The sequence below is a fragment of the Marmota monax genome, unplaced genomic scaffold, assembly GCF_021218885.2.
Source record: "Marmota monax isolate L192 unplaced genomic scaffold, Marmota_monax_Labrador192_F-V1.1 WCK01_AAM20220418_F8-fsc00009, whole genome shotgun sequence".
NCBI classification, from domain to species: Eukaryota; Metazoa; Chordata; class Mammalia; order Rodentia; family Sciuridae; genus Marmota; species Marmota monax.
The window spans coordinates 6613522-6623934 of record NW_026694710.1 but is presented as its reverse complement, the minus strand read 5'-3'; positions in this window follow the sequence as shown (position 1 = coordinate 6623934).

Here is a 10413-nt window from a genome sequence, read left to right as displayed (position 1 = left end):
AATTCTACAGAATAAATGAGAATTTTATCCATTTATAACATACACAAAACCTATATTCTTTCTTTCTTTGCAAAATCAAGGATGTAATTTATCTGCCTAATAGCATGATTGATCCTTTCTTAGTATGGTCTTTGTTAATAAATCAGGACACAGCTACCATATCCAAGTGTGCAATTCTGACCCTACAATTAGCACACCATTGACTCTGATTCCTGATTATCAGCAAACCCTCCACTTTGAGCTATCCCATAATTAGTCAGACAATACAGTGTCATGTACTAAAATATCCTGGCTGGTAGAACATTTGCTAACCACTCGTCTGTCACATCCATGGATGGATCTCAGGCCCTTGTTTAGTTAAGAAGATCATCAGCCCTGCTTCCCATTATGCTGACACTAAGTGGCACCTGAAATCTAAATGCAGCAATTAAAAGTTTTTAAGTGCTTCTTAAGTGGCACAAGGCCAAATCCCACATGCAAAATTTTTGACTGTCTTTCTTAAGTTTGGAAAAATTTCCCAAATATTATACAATTATGAAGGTAACATGCTGAAAAATTATGTATGGAATCTAGCTTTTGTTATTTTAAAAAAAGGAAGAAGTAAAATGGAATTTTCCATCTAAATAAGAAAAACATACTTTTTATTATTTGTTTCTTTAATATATATTTTGCTATCATTGTTCCTGTTATTAATATAAACTTTTAAAAAGTATTTTCTATTTTATATTTCAATATTTGTCTCATTTATTAATTGCATTCTTTATATATACATAAGAACTACATTATCCCTATTTAAAGAGCAATTATTAGAGGCCTGATAACTTTAAGAAAATCATTATGTTATTTGTTATCTAAATGAAGAATAATTTGCATATTCACAAATTAACACTAGTAATTCCAACAATAAACTAATTTCAGGACTTGATAAGTGTCTCAAGTATATAATTAGAAAGCAACAGGGCAGAAACTTAAAATACTAGTAAAAAACAATTTAATAAGAACCTTTAGTTATTTCTGCCATTTATTTATTTACTTAAATCATAAATTATTAGATAAAATGTATAATTAATTGTGATTTTTTTCCTCTTTGGTAACTAGTTGTTTTTTGACAAAAGAACTAAGGAAATTCAATGGGAAAAAAAACCTTTTAAATAATATATATGACAACTGGATAAGTATGGAATAAAAATAATGAAAAACTACATAATGTAATAGCTTACTGGCAATCATCAAAGACCTAAGTGTTATGTCTAAAATTCTATGAATTCCTTTGAAACAAATGGAAGCAAATTTTCATCACTTTGGATTAGGCAAAGATGTTCCAGACTAAACAAAACACTGAGCGTACAAAATTTGAAGTCCAAACTTTATCAACCCTGGACACTGATTTTTCAATGGTCATCATTAAGGAAAAAGTATCCAAATCACAGATTTGAAGAAAAAACTCACCTGGTAAACAAATTATATCTAAAATAAGTAAAGAACTTTTTAAATTAATAATTAACAGATGAACTACTCAGACTGATAAAAAGAGGAAAATTCTTTAAAAGGTTAACAATAGAAGAAAAATGACCATGAAATGTTTTGAAAGATACTTGTCCTCATTAATGATAAGAAAAATATATGTTAAAACCACAAAGTGACACCTTGCAAATGAACCAAGAAGGCTACAATTAAAAATAATGGATACCCTAAATGTCAGTGAGGATGTGGAAAAATTGAAATTATGACATATTGCTAGCAAAGTATTAATTTATATAATGATTTATGAATAGTCTATGATATTCCCTATAATATTAAAGTTCATTGTTTGACAATTCCACTTTTAGGTATTTACCCAAGAAAAAATCAAACACACGTCTACACTAGACTTTTGTGCAAGGTTGATGGAAACTTTATTCATAATGGTTCCAAATCACAAACACTTCAATATTCCATCCAAAAGAAGAGTAAGTGAATATGTTTTAGAATACTCAAAAGTGGAATACTGCTAATTGAGAAAAATACACTAATAAATGAATTAGTAACAGAAATGTTATATTGAGAAATAAAGGCAGACACATATTATATGATTTCATTTTTATAAATTCCTAGTGTGAAACTAAATTAATGGGATAAAAATTTGGAAGTGTTTGTACAGGGAAAATAATTTTAAAGATACATAAGAAAACTTCTGAAGTAAGGAAAATAATCTATATTTAGAATGCAGTAATGATCACCTGGGTATATATATTTATAAATAGTGTTAAACTCACAGTTAAAACTGCATTTAACTCTATCTAACTTTCAATTAGTGCAGATCTTTTTATATGATTATTACTAGAATTAAAATTATCAATCATAATACACTAACAAAATAAAGAGAAAGCACTATAGAATTATTTCAATAAATTTAGAAATATAATCATAAATGCAAAATTTTTTATTGGACTTATTCCCTTTTTCTTAATAAATATAAATAAAAAATATTTAAAAAAAAACTGTTCTGGGTGTTAAAAGTTCATTTAAACCATAATGGTTAATAGCTATTAGTAACTTCAATATTATCAATAAATATTGTCATTATAATAAAATTATTAAGAATGTTATTATTAGTCTTATTATTGTTTAGATTATTAATAAGATCAAATTATCACTTTATTTTTTTATTTTTTTCAAATTATCACTTTATAATAACATAATTTGAAAACCAGAATTGCGTTTATTACACTAAAATATTAATAATATATATTATAGATTTTTCATACTCAAAAAAAGGTAGAAATGTACAGCTAGACAACTAAGAATTGTCATCTGGATTATTTTACAAATCTGGTGAATTATTCAGTGAAATAACAACCCCCCTGACAAAACATTGTAATTAGAACCATATACATTGCAAGAAAGAAATAACAAATCATGATTAAATTTATATGTGTCTGAAAATATGAGGCTGTGATAGCCTCCAAGTAACATAGGATGATCCCTGAAATTTCCTTAAAAGCTGATGTCAATACTATAATATCTGTCCAAGAAAGAGCTCACTAAAGAAATCAGCATCTTGATTTTGCCTTCTTTCTTTTTCGGTAATTACCCTGTGTTTATATTGGATTGCAATATTTTGTTAAAACATTTGTTTTTTTTATAATAATTTCGATGAGAAAACCAATCTTTGAGTCTAAGAAGGAATAAGATAAGATTAATTATTGCTCTTTTTAAACACTTGTGTCAAAATAGAATCTTGTCTGTTTGCCTTTGTGAAAATCCCTTTCTTGTTTCTTAATCCTATCCCTGTGAAAGGAAAACTAAATCCTGTAAATCCCCTAGTAACATGGCTGTGCTATCAGATCAATTTGATGAGATAATGTTAGCATTGGAACAACCCATGCATTCCAGATACCAATGGTAGGAAAATAAGTTGAACTCTTTCTTTACACTATGTTATGAGTTGAGTGCAACATTGATTGCAACGATCTATGTAATTATCTGACTTTCTTCAGGTAAAGTATGAATCCTAGAGAGGAATTTACACAGTGTGTTTCCTGGAAGAACATATATGTCATGTGCTTGAAAAATAGTTTTTGAATGAATTAGTAAATTATTAAATGCACTAATGTAGAAATGAATGGCACAGTAATCTAGGTTAATTATATCAGTTACATAATTTCGTAATAACACATTGTTCTTCCTGATGAAATCTTACTATGAGTAGATCACTATCCCTCTAGTATACAACTCTCCATTAAACATTTAATAATAACAAATAAGTTTATCTTAAACTAAACTTCCTAATACACTACCATGACTATCTTGAATATTCGTTGATTTCTATTAAATTGTGTATCACTGTCTCACTAACAAATCCTTAATACTTTAATTTTAAAATTGAAAGATGACCAAACATCTGCTCTTCTTCCTTTTCCCTTTTCCATTGGCTTTTTTCCTTTACTTTTTTTTTTTTTTGCTTCTTAGCAGAGATCTTCCAATAATTGCATTTTTCTGACAAGAATTTATGAGTCAATATGATTAAAAACTGACCTTTTTATAATATTGCATTGTTTATTCAAGAACATGATGTCTCCTTTCATATTTTCAATGATCTCAAATCATTAATAAAATTGCGCACTTTGTGATCTTTGGTCTTATGTCTACTTTTAAAGATTATTCATTCATCAATTCACAATATTATTCTCATAATTAATACTTCTATATAATATATTTTCAACTTGGTTATGCTTTTACAGAAATATTCCTTGCTATATGTATATACTTTTGTTTCTAATACCAGCACAATGGTCAAGGGAACTTGTATTTTTTAAGACTTTCCAAATTTGAAACCATCTTCGTTTCTTTTTTGGTTGGGCACCATGAAACAACTTTCTACCCTTGTTTCTGGTGAGACTCAATATTTTTAAGTGTGCAACATGATGTGCAAAAAAAAGTCTACATTCTTTATCTTATTTCTTTTTTTATTATTAGTTGTTCAAAACATTACAAAGCTCTTGACATCATATTTCATACATTTGATTTAGCTTATTTCTAATAAGCGTATCCAAGCTTATCATATCTTTTGGTGATACTTTTGAAAAATCTCCCATTGTAAGAAGTAGTTTTGAGCTTTTTTTCCTTTCCTCAACTGTGATATGGAAATGATAACTGGACTCCTGGGCCAAAGTTGAAAACTGGAAAACATGTTAAAGATACAGAAGATAGAAGGAGATTGGTTCATACATAGCTTCATGGACCCACCAGCAAATCCTGCAATGCTTATAGCAAGACTTATTTTATTTGATTAAGTAAGTACACCCCGAAACTGTTGACCTTGTATAGAGCATGCTTGCTATGGTTTGAATGTGAAGTGTCCCCCAAAAGCTCACATGTGAGACAATGCAAGAAGGTTTGGAGGAGAAATGATTGCTTTATAGCATTAACCTAATCAGCTAATTAATCTGTGATGGGATTAACTGGGCTTTGACTGGAGGCAGGGGTGAGACTGAAGGAAGTGCTTCATTGAGGGGTATATATTTTGTATCTGGAGAGTGGAGTCTCTCTGCTTTGTGATCCTCATGTGAGTTGCTTCCCTCCACTACACTCTTCTGCCATGTTTTTCAGCCTCATCTCAAGCCCCGAGGAATGGAGCCTACTGTCTGTCCACGGACTGAGACCTCTGAATCCATGAGTGCCCAAATGAATTTTTCTCCCCTAAAATTATTCTGGTCAGATCTTCTAGTCACACCAAAAAAAAATGACTAAAACAATGCTTAAGAGAATTAAATGAGTTCGACCAAAGTTATTAAAATAGTGATTGATGTAAAATATAACCCCTATATGTTTACTATTATTATGTGGCTAAATGTAGAAACCACATAATGTTCATGATATAGCAATATTGTTGATTTTACTATTGAATTTATAATTTTCATGGTGATAAATACATAATTTGAAAATGATAAAAAGCTATCTCCTTGCTTACCAAAACATATGTCTCTTTTTCTTTTCATTTTTTATAGTATCAGATAAGCATTGCAGATTAAGAGCACTGAACAAATCAAAATGCACATACCATATGTCTATCTTATTTTGTATATTGTGGACTTTTTTATTTTACTATGCATGAGAATCCTGGCTGTTTCTTATAATAATTCATCATATTATGAGAATTGTGAGTTATTTCTATCAAATAAGTTGTTTTATTTTGCTATAGCTGCTGTTTTGTTTTGTTTTGCTTCAACCAAGCATGGGTTTAGAAGTTTTCTTTCCTGTAGTTAATAGACCTTGCTCCCTTCTTAGCGTCATAAATGTTAGAAAAGAGTTATGGGATATCTGTAGCTTATCACTATCGAATATGGAAATAGACCACCTATTTCATAGGATTTCTGCAAGAATTAAATGAATTAAGCACAAAAAACACAACGGAAAACATATGGCACCGCGGGAACTGTGGAAGAGTAACTGATGATGATAATAATGAGGATTGGCAGGCTCACATTATTTGATGTTCTCATCTCTAGATTTCTTTCATTTCAAATATGACATAAATAATCCAAAATAAAATAAAAATGCATTAGGATTTGTGCACCTAAACCGTATTAGAGTTCTATCCAAGATACACTATTGTGTTTTGGAATTTCTGAGGAGAAACTTTGTTTCAAAAAAATAAAGTGTCAATCCTTTTAATATATGGTTTATAACTTTAGCCTAGTTAAAAAAACATGAGAATTATCTCTAACTATTCAATATGATAAATTGATATGTAAACTGTTCCTGGGGCCCTCATTGGATAATGTTCTTTCCAGTATATTCATTTAGTCTTTTGTTCTAATATTACTAGAGAAAATGTTAATATTTATAAATGTTAAAATGCAAATGTTAGCATAGATATTAAATAGTACATAAATGTTCTATTATATAATTATCATATATACATGCATATAAAGTAAATATTTCTTTTTAAATTTTTTTAATTTGTTTTCATTATTTATATATAACAGAAGAATGCATTTATTCACTTTGCTATATCATACATAGATGAAATATAATTTCTCATTTTTCTGTGTGTACATGTTATAGAATCATATTGCCATGCATTCACATATATACATAAAGTAATAATGTCTGTTTAGTTCTACTATTCTTCTTATCCCCACATCCTCTCCTCTCCTCTCCCTTTACTTCACTTTACCTAATCTAAGGCAATGCTATTCTTCTATAGTGCCCCGCACAACCTAATTCTGAATTAGCATCCTCATATTAGAGAAAACATTCAATCTTTGTGTTTATTTGGGGGGGGGGCAGAGATTAGCTTATTTTGCTTAGCATGGTATTCTCCAACTCCATCCATTTACTGGCAAATGCCATAATTTCATTCTTCTTTAAATCTTAGTAATATTTCGTTGAATATATATATACCACATTTGCCTTATCCATTCATCTATTGAAGGACAACTAAGTTGGTTCCATAGTTTAGCTATTGTGAATTGAGCTGCTATAAACATTGATGTGGCTGCATTACTTTAGTATGCTGATTTTATGTTTTCAGTATAATCGAGTAGTGGGATAGCCGGGTCAAATCATGGTTCCACTCTAGTTTTCTGAGAATCTCCATACTACTTTCCAGATTGGTTGTACCAATTTGCAGTCCCACCAGCAAAGTATGAGTGTACCTTTTCCCCCATATCCTAGCCAACATATATTTTTGCCTGTATTCTTGTGGATTGCCATTCTGACATGAGTGAGATGAAATCATATAGTAGTTTTGATTTGCATTTCTCTAATTGCTAGAGATGTTGAATACTTTTTCACATATTTGTTCATCAATTGTATTTCTTCTTCTGTGAAGTGTCTGTTCAGTGCCATAGCCCATTTATTAATTGGGTTATTTGTTTGATTTTTGTTTTGAGTTCTTTATATATCCTACAGATTAATGTTTTATCAGAAATTCATGTGGTAAAAATTTTCTCCAAATCTATAGGCTCTCTCCTCACATTATTGGTTATTTCCCTTGCTGAAAAGAAGCTTTTCAATTTGAATTCATCCCATTTATTGGTTCTTAATTTTACTTCTTGTGCCTTAGGAGTTTTGTTAAGGAAGTCAGATCCTAGGCTGACGTGGTGAAGATTTGGGCCTATTTTTTTTTCTCCTATCAAGTGCAGTTGCAGTGCCTAAGTCTTTGATTCACTTAATTTCATTTTGCTATAAATAAATTTTCAGTTTTGCCAGTACCATTTGTTGAATAGGCTATCTTTTCTCCAGTGAATGTTTTTGGCATCTTTGTCTAGTATGACACTATCATATATTCTTTATTTACTTTATGTATGCATACATAAATATGTTATCGACATATTTTATGTATTGTTGACTTATATTTGTTTAGTATTTTTATGCTATTTATACACCATAGATTCTAGCTATGTAAAATGTGCAATATACTTTTCAGATTTCCGCTGTTTCTAAATGTTTGGTTCATTTTTAAAATTGTTTAATTAACTTATTATTTCAAATAGTTGCTTCTTGAGGTACCTGGAGAATTAAAAATTTATTACTTTTATACTTTTTTAAATGTATATTTTCAAATAGACAAAGTTTGCATGGATAATGCATATGTTTATATAAATATAACTATTCATAGAAATATCTTCTTTATTACTTCTGTTTTTCTAACATAACTTTAGTTTTCATTTTTTTCTATCATGATTAGGTATCCTATTCAATATCCCATAGTAGTTTTTAGTCATATAATATGAGATCTTCCTCTGGTGTTCACATGGACCTACATTATTATAAAGCACTGTGCCCTGAATTTTTATTTCCTGTTTAACACAATATTTAGTGGTTAAATATTAATTCCAAGATTCCCAAATTATCAGTAACATTTTCTTGTCATTTTCCATGTCATTTTTATTTCTCTGTGTTCTGAGAATTTTACCCCTTCCCTAATATCTAATTTTTGAAAATCATTGAGTTTTCTAATTTTATATGATTATTATAAAAATGTAATATGAATTCTGAAAAGCATATGCCCTGCAGATAAATACAAATGGTTTAGTTCCATAGAAATAATGGAATACAGTTTCAAATATAATGTGATACTTTAATGAAAACAATCATAGACTAGAAATAGTATGTAGGTATTTCAAACCTCTGCATAAAACAAAATTTGGTAAACTTTAATTAAAATGATGATGTGAGAATCATTCCATCTCTTCTGGAAGAAAATAATGATGACAATCTGCAATCAATGATAAAAAACAATCAGCACAATCAGCATTGGTTTTATCATTGATTGGAGAGCTATTGATGCCAATGCTGGATCAAAAGTACAGAGTTTCCCAGAACAATCCAAGCACAAAATCCATATAAAATAGTCAGCCTGTTTTAGTCAAGGTTAGAAAACAGTGTTGGTAAACACATTAGTGAAATGTACGTTTGTTATATTATGTATTTTTGTTGGCATAGAATTAATATGGCTCTATAGGGATTGACTCTCAGTGCTAAACATACTCTTTATAGTTATAGCTTATAGTTAGACTTATTTCAAAACATGTAAGAATAACAAAAATAATAGCAGCTGAGGCACTAGAAAAAACTGAAAAATGAATGCAGGCTGACTATATATAGGGTTTCCTTATTTTAACACTTGCAAGTTGAAACTAGAAAGCTCAGTGATCCTATAGCAATGTTTCTACTTGCAATCAGCACTTAGTCTAACCCTAGGACACATTGGACTGCAATCCTTTCTTTTTATGACTGACATCTCTGAAGCACTAGTTCTTAAAGTGTTCACTACTATCTCATGTAGTACTAGCACCCTGAAACACCCCATTGGCACATTATTTACTTCATATGATATTATGGATATTATGCCAGAAAACCAATCATCCCTGAGGGAAGCAGTCAACCAAATTTATGTTTGCCTTTGAGCAAGGCATTAAGAATAGTGAGTTATGGAATTAGAGCTATAAACAGCACGCAAGTGTACTTTAGAAGCTGTATCACCAAACCAAGTTAAGTCTTTCCAAGTAGTATGGTGCATATTGGCTACATCTCAATTACCAAGGTTACAATTTTAGAAGGAATACATGTCTTTTCTACACCAGAGGTCGTCAAATCTACGCTCTAGACCAAGACTATGGATTCTTTATCAGTAAAACTTTAAATGAAGAAAGTAGAAATCATTGTATTAATCAGAAAATTTATCCTAATAGCAGCCTTGTTTTAAAATTTAGGTGGCAGACATTTGAGAAATTATTTTAAATTATTAAATACATATTAGTTACTATTAGATTAGCACAGAGGGATAGCAAGGCCCTGCCTCATGAGATAAGGCATTGTCTGGTACTGACACATAGCAACACCCCCACAGACAAGCAATCAGATCTGGTAACAGGTGCACCATATTTGGTATGGCTTCATTAAAAATAAGTTGATAAACTTGAAGGACACCCTTCATTCAAAGATGGAAGCTTCTCACCTCTGGGGTTGTAGCACAGTCGTAGAGCGCCTATCATATCTGAGGCATTGGGTTCAATTCTCAGAACCGCATGTGAATAAAAAAATAAAATAAAGATTCATCAATAACTACAAAAAATTTAAATAAAAGATGGAAGCTTCTCTCTGTCACAGCTAGGAATGTGATTGTTAAGGAATAATCTGAAAGGGATGTTAACAACATCAAACAGGAAGAAACATGGCTAAACAAATTTAGAAAAACCAGATGTCCTTTCCCACCAGGGCCTTCCTGTGATTGCTTCCCTGGAGTGCTCTAGGGCCCTGGACCCAGTGGTGGGGAGTTCCATGCTAGTGACCCCCACCCCTGGTGCCAGGTGGACTCTGCTTTTGTCTTGGTGGGGTTCCTGGTGAGTCTGCCTGAATGGATAAAAAAAATGTGGCATTTATACACCATGGAGTATTACGCAGCACTAAAAAATGACAAAA